The following is a 7,959-nucleotide window of genomic DNA, read 5'->3' as shown; positions in this document are numbered from 1 at the left end:
ATCAGAGGATTGTAGTGCCCATTGAGAGCAGATCTGTTGTGGTAAAGCTGTAGACCAGCAGAAGGAAGTAGCAGCAGAAGTAGTAGTAAGGGCAGTGGTAATATCCCATGATTAGTGGTTTAGTGGCCGTAGAGGTAATATACTATAATATGTCAAACTTAATTATTCCATAGGGCCAATACATTTTTAGCCTTAAGTGCTTCAAAGTAATCACACATAACACAACAGATCAAAGAAAAATGTACCTAAGTATTAGCCTACGATTACAGCATCAGTTACACTTGTGGTGATAATGGTGGATGCAACAGCAACCGTTGGAGTGATTGCACTGATATTAGTATGATATAATATGATATGTCTGTATTGTCAAATTCAACATCTGAATCTGTGACACACACAAAGCAGTGAAATGTCACAAAAACAGAGACAGTGATGAACAAAACATTAATACAGAAATCCATGTAGCACATCATTATAGTAGGCATAACTACCAATAATAACATTATACCAGCAGCCATAGAAGTAGTAGTATTATAGAGGTCAGAGAGCCCAAATGATTTGTAGGGTGTCAGTGCTGCTATTTACATATTTTCTCTCTACACATGATCCCTGTGACCAAAGTGATAAGGCACATGCCTCCTACAGTAAGCCAATGAGGACACAGCCTCCATCCACTGATATCACCATTGTTGGATACCTTACCTTGTCCTTGTTGAGGACACGAACATATTCAAGATGTGCAAAGATTTGTTTTATTGTATTCAGACCCAGACCCACAAACAGCTGAAACCAATGGTTGAAATCAGACGGTTCAAATTTAGTGCCACTAGATGACACTAGAGCGCCACTATCTGACACTGGCCTGGAGGTAGAAGGGGGAATCTACTGAGATTTGAAACTCCAGATTTAAATCTAGCCACAACAAGGGTATGTGTACAGTATAGGCTAACAAAAGGAAAGGAAAAGACGAAAACACAGATTTCAATATAAATCGATTTAGTTTGGCATAATATATATTTATATATATTCGGTTATTTATGTTGGTCAAAGGTGACGACATTCGTACCCGGATATCCTAGTTGAAAATGCCCGTGTTGAATATGGGAAATTGAGTTTTCTACACTGGCATTCTTGAATGGATTTTACGTACGTTTACTTGCGCTCGCAAGCAGCAGATCACGCACCGGTACGCATTTGACGTACGTACGTTCTCTATTTGCTCCTTGGAGATTCCCCTTCCTTCCTGGGCTGTTTGAGGTAAACCTACGCGGTCGCATCAGTCTCATTAATACCTGACGGAGTGGAAATAAGATGTACATGTACGCGTTTGTCACAAATGTCTGAAACATGCAGCAGCAGCGGAGCGCGTGAGGCTAAAGCCCGGAAAGGTTACGGAGGCTAAAGTACTACCCGGGAAGAACTTATCGTCTCGATGGCTGTGAAAAGTTAACGCAGGGACGGTTAAAAACACAGGCATAATTCCCCTTCAACTGACTTGAGGTAAGAATAACCGATTTGAGAGTGGACTTCACGAAGTATACAGCTGTCGGGCAGCGTCGGTAACGTCGACCAAATGACTGGATAAGAGTGTCTTTGTTTACAAGGTCCCCGGCGTCCTCGGCTCGCGCTGTCTCAATGGGATTGTTGGGAGTTTTCATCTGGCTGCAGTGTATAGCTAATGTTAGTGTTAGTGACAGGGCTCACAGGCTTACACTTTGTCCACAAATAGATTGATTATGTGACAGTGCCTCGTATTAAACCGTGGTTTCACATAACGGCTGTGGGGTTCCTGTTATTCCCGCCGCCTCACTGCACGGTAAAGGATGATACAACAACGATACGAACATTTTTCCTCCTGCTGGTCTGTTTAGGGGAGCTGGGCAAGTCAGGGGGCAAGGTCAGATAGATAAACTTGTATCTAGTGACACATTGACTTGCTCATGCACTCTTCAGCAGGGTAGATGATATGTGACCTGAGGCCTGAGCTTAGCTCATGCAGTTGAAGGTTTGGCTGTAGAAGCAACATCAGGTTAACACCTAGACTAAAGTGTTTACATTACGTGGTTGAGAGTGAACTTGTAGAGTGTAGTCTAATCATTTGTGTTCTGCTTTGAGCATGTCCACTGGGGAGAAAAAAAAAGGTTTGTGACAGTCAGGACATTTTGGGTGGTGTGGAAATGACAACTTACAATGTACCGTGAAATCAGCTCACTTCCTCCCTTTCCTTTCTTCCCCCTCTATGCCCCTGGAGAATAGAAATGAAATCCAATCTCTCCCTCTCTCCCTCTCTCTCTCTCTCTCTCTGGCACTGACTGTGTCAGCTGCTGTATCTCTGGGTGCTGACTTGCAGAGGGGACAGGTGGCCCCTGGACAGGTGCACCCTTAACAAAGGGTTGCAGTCCTCTGACTTATGTGTTTTTTGGTTACACACCAGTGTAGTTTTTGCTGCCCCATGGCTACAATCTGTGCAGCAATTCAATAATTTAGTAATTCAGTTATGTCTGCATTTAAGTCCTGTGTTGTAACTGTGAGTGTGCTGTTACATAGTTAGGCTAAATTGAAAACACTCAAATGCGATTGCGCAACTTGCATTTGGTCCTTGAATGGAGTTTTATAACTTATACAAGTAAGCTGTTTGTGCCTAGCTTTCTGTGTGACGCAGGCATTCTTGACAGCTCCAGCCATGCACTCTGGTTCTGGGGTTAGACTTCAGTCTTTGTCAACAGCTATGTTACATATTTCAGGCTGTGCTGCTCTCTGGAATTTAAGTGGAAGTCAAATTTACCAGACAAACCAGTTTCAGTTTTGACACGTTTAACAGAGGAACAGTAACAGGAGTCATGCTCGGAGCTGTGCATGAACAACACACCTCTGCAGCCACCGTGAACCTGGTTAAGCAGAGTTCCAGATAAATTACAGGCCACACAGCCAGCCTGCTTGAACTGCATTGGCAGTTCACAGCTAATCATTAACCCGTTGCTTTCAATGCAACAAAGAACAGCATGAAAAATATGTGGTATGTGTATTTTCATGTTATGGTTAGGCCGGTACTTTATGCACTGCTTTGCTGGTGAACCCTGAATTCAGGGAGCGGGAATAAGAGATCAGAAAAGAGGTCAGCAAAGTGATATGAAGTGGAAGAGAGAGGAGAGGGAAAGTTTGAAGGCTTATCTCAGTAATGTGCAGGGACAGTTGAGCAATGATGACTGTTACAGTCACCATCGTCTTCTACTTAACCCTTACCTACCTCCTCTGGCATTGACTATTAAGGGTGAGGTAGCCTTCTTTCTCAAGGAAACAATAGAGAAACATGGAGCAATTTAGACTATTAGACAGTTGTGTAAGTGTGACATGTGATGTGTAAACTGTTTTTTATTGCCAAGTGTTGAATGAAGACTGAACATGCCTCATCCTTCCCCGGCTGGTTCTGACATCCATCACTGGTCACTGGGATCCTATTCATATTAATGAGTGATATCTCTGCTGCTCCGACTGTGGAGAGTTTTATTTAAATCTCTTGAACGCAGCCTTCCAGTTCTTCTCTGCTCGCCAGGCCAGTGCGCCTGCGCTCTGCTGACACTCACAATAATCCGCTGTTACAGGGGGAGATTGCATCCTCGTCCACTGCTCTCAGGCTATCAGTAGAGGGAGAATTAAGTCCCGTGGAAAAAATATCGGGAGAATAAGGACATATAAAGAGACCACAACATGCCCGAATGGAACCGTTAAATACAGGCATTCCGGGATGGAGCAGGGTTACACCATGAGCAGGCGGCAGCGGGACTGCAGCGAGGATGTCTCTTAAGACAACAAGGCTCAGCATCTACAGCCCAAACGCTGGAAACATGAGATGAACGCAGGCTGGAAGGGAGCAGGCGGAAAATGGTGAAATTTGCGACTGATTGCTCCTTCCTGGATGAGACCTCACCTAGTCTCCTCAGCCTCTATGCCGCCTCCGGCACGAAACTCTCCCTGTACCGCTGTGTGGGAACGGACACAGAGCAGCTTTTTATAGGCTACAAGTAACGCTTTGCAGTGCTGTTAATCGGCTAAATTGAAAAGCCCATATGCGCTGGCGTTATCAGTGATTAATTATCATGTAACATTCACTGAATCTGGAAACCTAAACTATAGATTTGGATCCATAATTATCAGCTAAATGTTAATTGAAGCTAAAACAAACCACTCCTCTCCTTAGACTTTTGCCTCAGGGTTTTACAAGCTACCGATACTCGCACAAATGCATGCAAATGTGGTTTCCCCTCCTTGACAGCTTCCCTGGAGTGATACTTGTTTCCCTCAGCTGCTTCGCCAGTAGAGACGTGCCATGACAGGCCGGCGAGTCCGCATAAATCACAGCGCAAGTTGATGAACTAGACTGACCGGCCTCGGCGGCGGGATCAGACTGAAATTAAGCTGCCTCTCTCAGACAGCGGAAACTAGGATCATCTCCCGTCCCCGAGTTGGCACGAGCGCCGCAGCCTGAAACGGAACATTCCTCTCGGGAATTGTGTCGGATATTACACGGAACTTGAAGCTGAGCTGCAAACGTTTTCACGCCGGGGCAACTGTTGAAGTTTAAAGAGCAGCTCCTTTTTAAAACCACCCTCCATGTATCCGGGTTTTCTTCAGGTTAAATTCTGAGGTTCATGTGAGTTGTTCTTTTTTTTTTTTCTTCATGTGGAAATCCTGCAAATACCAGAAGTGGTCTAATTTGTGAGAAAGCCCTCCTCGAAGGTTTCAAACATGACGTTTTATCCAGTGGGAGTAATGCAGCTGGGGTGTTTTACTGGTAAACTTCCACAGCAGCTGTTAGTCAGACTGGATGTCTGAAAGATGAGACTTGGATATTAGCATAGTTGTTGTTTTGCCAACACCCTTCCCAGGAAATGCAATGCATTGATTTCCTTCAGTGCCGGCATTGTACATAACTCTGTGGATATAATTGATCACTATCCAATGTCTTTATGGACCATGATGTTGTTGTGGTGTCCTGGATGTTTTTTTCGACTTCTTTTCCAGAGGTGTTCTGTTTGGCTGCTGAGATGCTGAAAGACAGTGAACACATTTACGTCTGTACACGTCTGTACACACCTGGTCCTGCTTTTTGCTGGTCGAATGATTTTCTGAGCGTGTGCAAAGGAAAGAGGAGCCAGGCATGAGACTGCACAGACTGGGGAGATGTGTCAGAAGGAACGCGGGAGGAATTATGAGTGGCACTGTGGAAGACATGGTGCAGAGCGTTACAAGCTTAAAGTCAACAAGAGGGAGCATTACGAGCCTTTGCTGTGAGAAAATTGTATTTTCCACTCTCTGAGACCAACTGCTGAATTGGAATCAGCGCTCCACGCATCAAATTACTATTTGAATTGAGAACTTCTTCCCCCGTGCACTGTGGGATATCCACCCTGATCTGCATACTTCGCCACCTGCAAGTCGCGCTCATTTTTTGAGTACTCTTATCTTCAATTCCCTGGTGCAGTGTTTTTTATTTGTTTTTACTCTCGCGCCTACAGAGTTCTTTTGTGGGAGGAAATTCTTCCTCTTTGAAGCAGAAAGTTGTCAACAAGAAGTTTACAGCAAACACAAACACATGGTAAGGGTTGCTGTTGTGGTCCAAACAACCCCCTTTAGCCTCTTCACCCAATCAGTGTGTCTCAGTATGTCTCGCTGAAAACAAGCGTGGATCCCATGTCAACTTTTGTGCTCTAGGGAGAAACAAAACAAACAGATCCCCCTGTCAGAGTGCATCCAGAGACTTATTCCTATCGCTGTGGTGATGGGGAGCTCAGCCTCGTCTCTCACTGCAGAGACTGAGTCAGACCATGGTTTCCGCAGCACCCCGTATCCATCGTCACCCCCTGTGGGATGGCTCAGGAACAGCCACAGCAGCCCGGTGTGGGGCACCACCTTCATCACACGTCCGCAGCAGCCGCTGCCTCATCGAGAGCGCAGGTAAGAGCCAACACTGTCTACCCAGCCGGGTGCCAACACATTTCCCAGCTGAGTGCACTTGGGGCACAGAGCGGCGGGCCGGCCGTCCTGGCTTGGCCGGTTGCTGGGGAAGTCGCTGGAGGAATGAAACGTGGGGTTGTATTACACGGGAATGCTGCCATTTAAAGCTGCGAGTGTAAGCGTACTGACTGGCATTATTTTGAGGCTCTCGTGCTGATGTTGTCTTTGTAAACTGACACTGTTCATCAGCGTTGTTCATTTGAGAAACGTACTACTTTCTCTTTCACAGGCTTTTAGAAATGCTTACAGAGGATTCAATAACCTCACAGCAATGGATCAAATCCCCTGTTTCATCAAAGCTTATCTAATCAAAGCCTGCATTTTGATGTTTTTTCTATGATGCACCCAAATTCTGGCTAAGCCGGATTTGTAAACCAAAATCCCAGCCCATTGGTTCCTCCTAGCACAGCTGTACAGTGTGTGCTACACTTTGTGCAGTGCTGAGTGGATTGCCTGGACCGATAGATTGACCTGACCTCTGTGAGCCCAATGAAAACCAGCCCAATGGTAATTAGAAGATGAGTTGCCATCATGCTTTTTAACGGGCTTCAAGATAAGCTTCAGTTTTGTTAATTTTGGAAATTATTAATAGATTGGATACATTCTCTTTGAGTGCATCTTGGTAAGTTTTCAAACTATAACACCTATGAAGAGTTTCTCTAAGAACAGGCTTCTTATTGAGAGAGCAGGTTTACGTCCAGCAGGACAAACTATTTGTGAAGGAGACATGCTCTTCATATAGGCTGGTTTTGTCAGTATTGACTGCATGAAAAAGATATATTCAGTTACTGTATCTACAAGAAGGACTGAGCTGCAATAATCCATTGTTCCAGTCAGAGCTTTCTGAATCACTGTCAACATAGTGAAAGGCCCATCAGCAGTGTGTAAGGAGCTCAGTTTGAATGTGCGGCTCATCCCGCAGTTTTGACTGACTTTCTTCCAAAAGATGATCTCCTCAACCGCCCTCACAGAAACTTGTTTAGAAGTGTTTCCAGTTTTCCTTCAGCTTTTTGGGTCGTGTCTCCCGGAACGAGAACAGGCAGTAGGTATCGACCGCCTGTAGTGTATTGAAGTTGTTGCTGAGTCACTCAGGGCATCATGGTCCGGTTGTTAGTTATTGATTTTCAGAGAGCCCGATCACATTTCCCCACAATGGATGTCATTATTTATTCAGCATTGGTCTCCAGTTGGGCTTTCATCTTTCTTGATTCCTGCCCGCCGCTGTCAATGCTTTCCTTGCAGTTGCTCTACATTTAACAGTTAAGGCTGTCATGGCTTCCATTGCTTACTCTTCTAAGAGTTTAAAAACATACACAGGGCTGATTTTAGCCCGTGCTAACACGGTTCCATCAACCATAGTTCCATGCATGAATGAAACTGAAGTATAGGTCATCCTGTCAGTGTAGTTTTGTATCATATAGTCAACTTGTTTTTTATTCAACAGACTCCTCCATTGCGTTCCTGCATCTCTGTAGCAACAAGCCTCTGTTTCCATCACCAATCAGACTACACCCTCAGTCAGCTGAGCGCATTAACACATACACAGATATACAGTACACACCATTTCAGTCTACAGCTGGGAGGCGGAGAGGGACACACACACACACACACACACACACACACACACACACACACACATATCCTGACAATAGATGTTTTAGAAACACTGTGCAGTAGCACTTGGAACATGCCCTCTTATCTACCCCCACTCCCTCTCTCTCACACACACTCACTCACAGTCTTATGCACACACACACACTGCTGTGTGAGCCTAACAACGTTAGGCAAGCTTTGCTGAGCTGTGACAGAGCATGAAATATAGAAACAACAGAGCCCTATGAGCCCAGCTTAACTTCAGCCGTTCTCATACAGTTTATTCTCTAATATATTGTCCTGTAAAACATTTTCGTTCCCTTGTTTTTCTTGGCTTGGAGACTGCATGAA

At 44.9% G+C, this 7,959-nt stretch overlaps 1 protein-coding gene across 1 annotated transcript in view; it reads left to right on the top strand.

The window, feature by feature from the left end:
* Window positions 1-1,470: 1,470 nt before the first annotated feature.
* Window positions 1,471-7,959, top strand: part of capn15 (calpain 15) — a 34,315-nt gene continuing 27,826 nt past the window's right edge. The window contains exon 1 of the mRNA XM_070927352.1: window positions 1,471-1,500. The gene's annotated coding sequence lies outside the window, so the exon portion shown is untranslated. The remainder of the gene's footprint in view (window positions 1,501-7,959) is intronic.

This window comes from Enoplosus armatus, chromosome 20, assembly GCF_043641665.1.
Source record: "Enoplosus armatus isolate fEnoArm2 chromosome 20, fEnoArm2.hap1, whole genome shotgun sequence".
Lineage (NCBI taxonomy): Eukaryota > Metazoa > Chordata > Actinopteri > Centrarchiformes > Enoplosidae > Enoplosus > Enoplosus armatus.
Note: the sequence above shows the minus strand (reverse complement) of the source record. Positions and strands in the feature narration are given on the sequence as shown.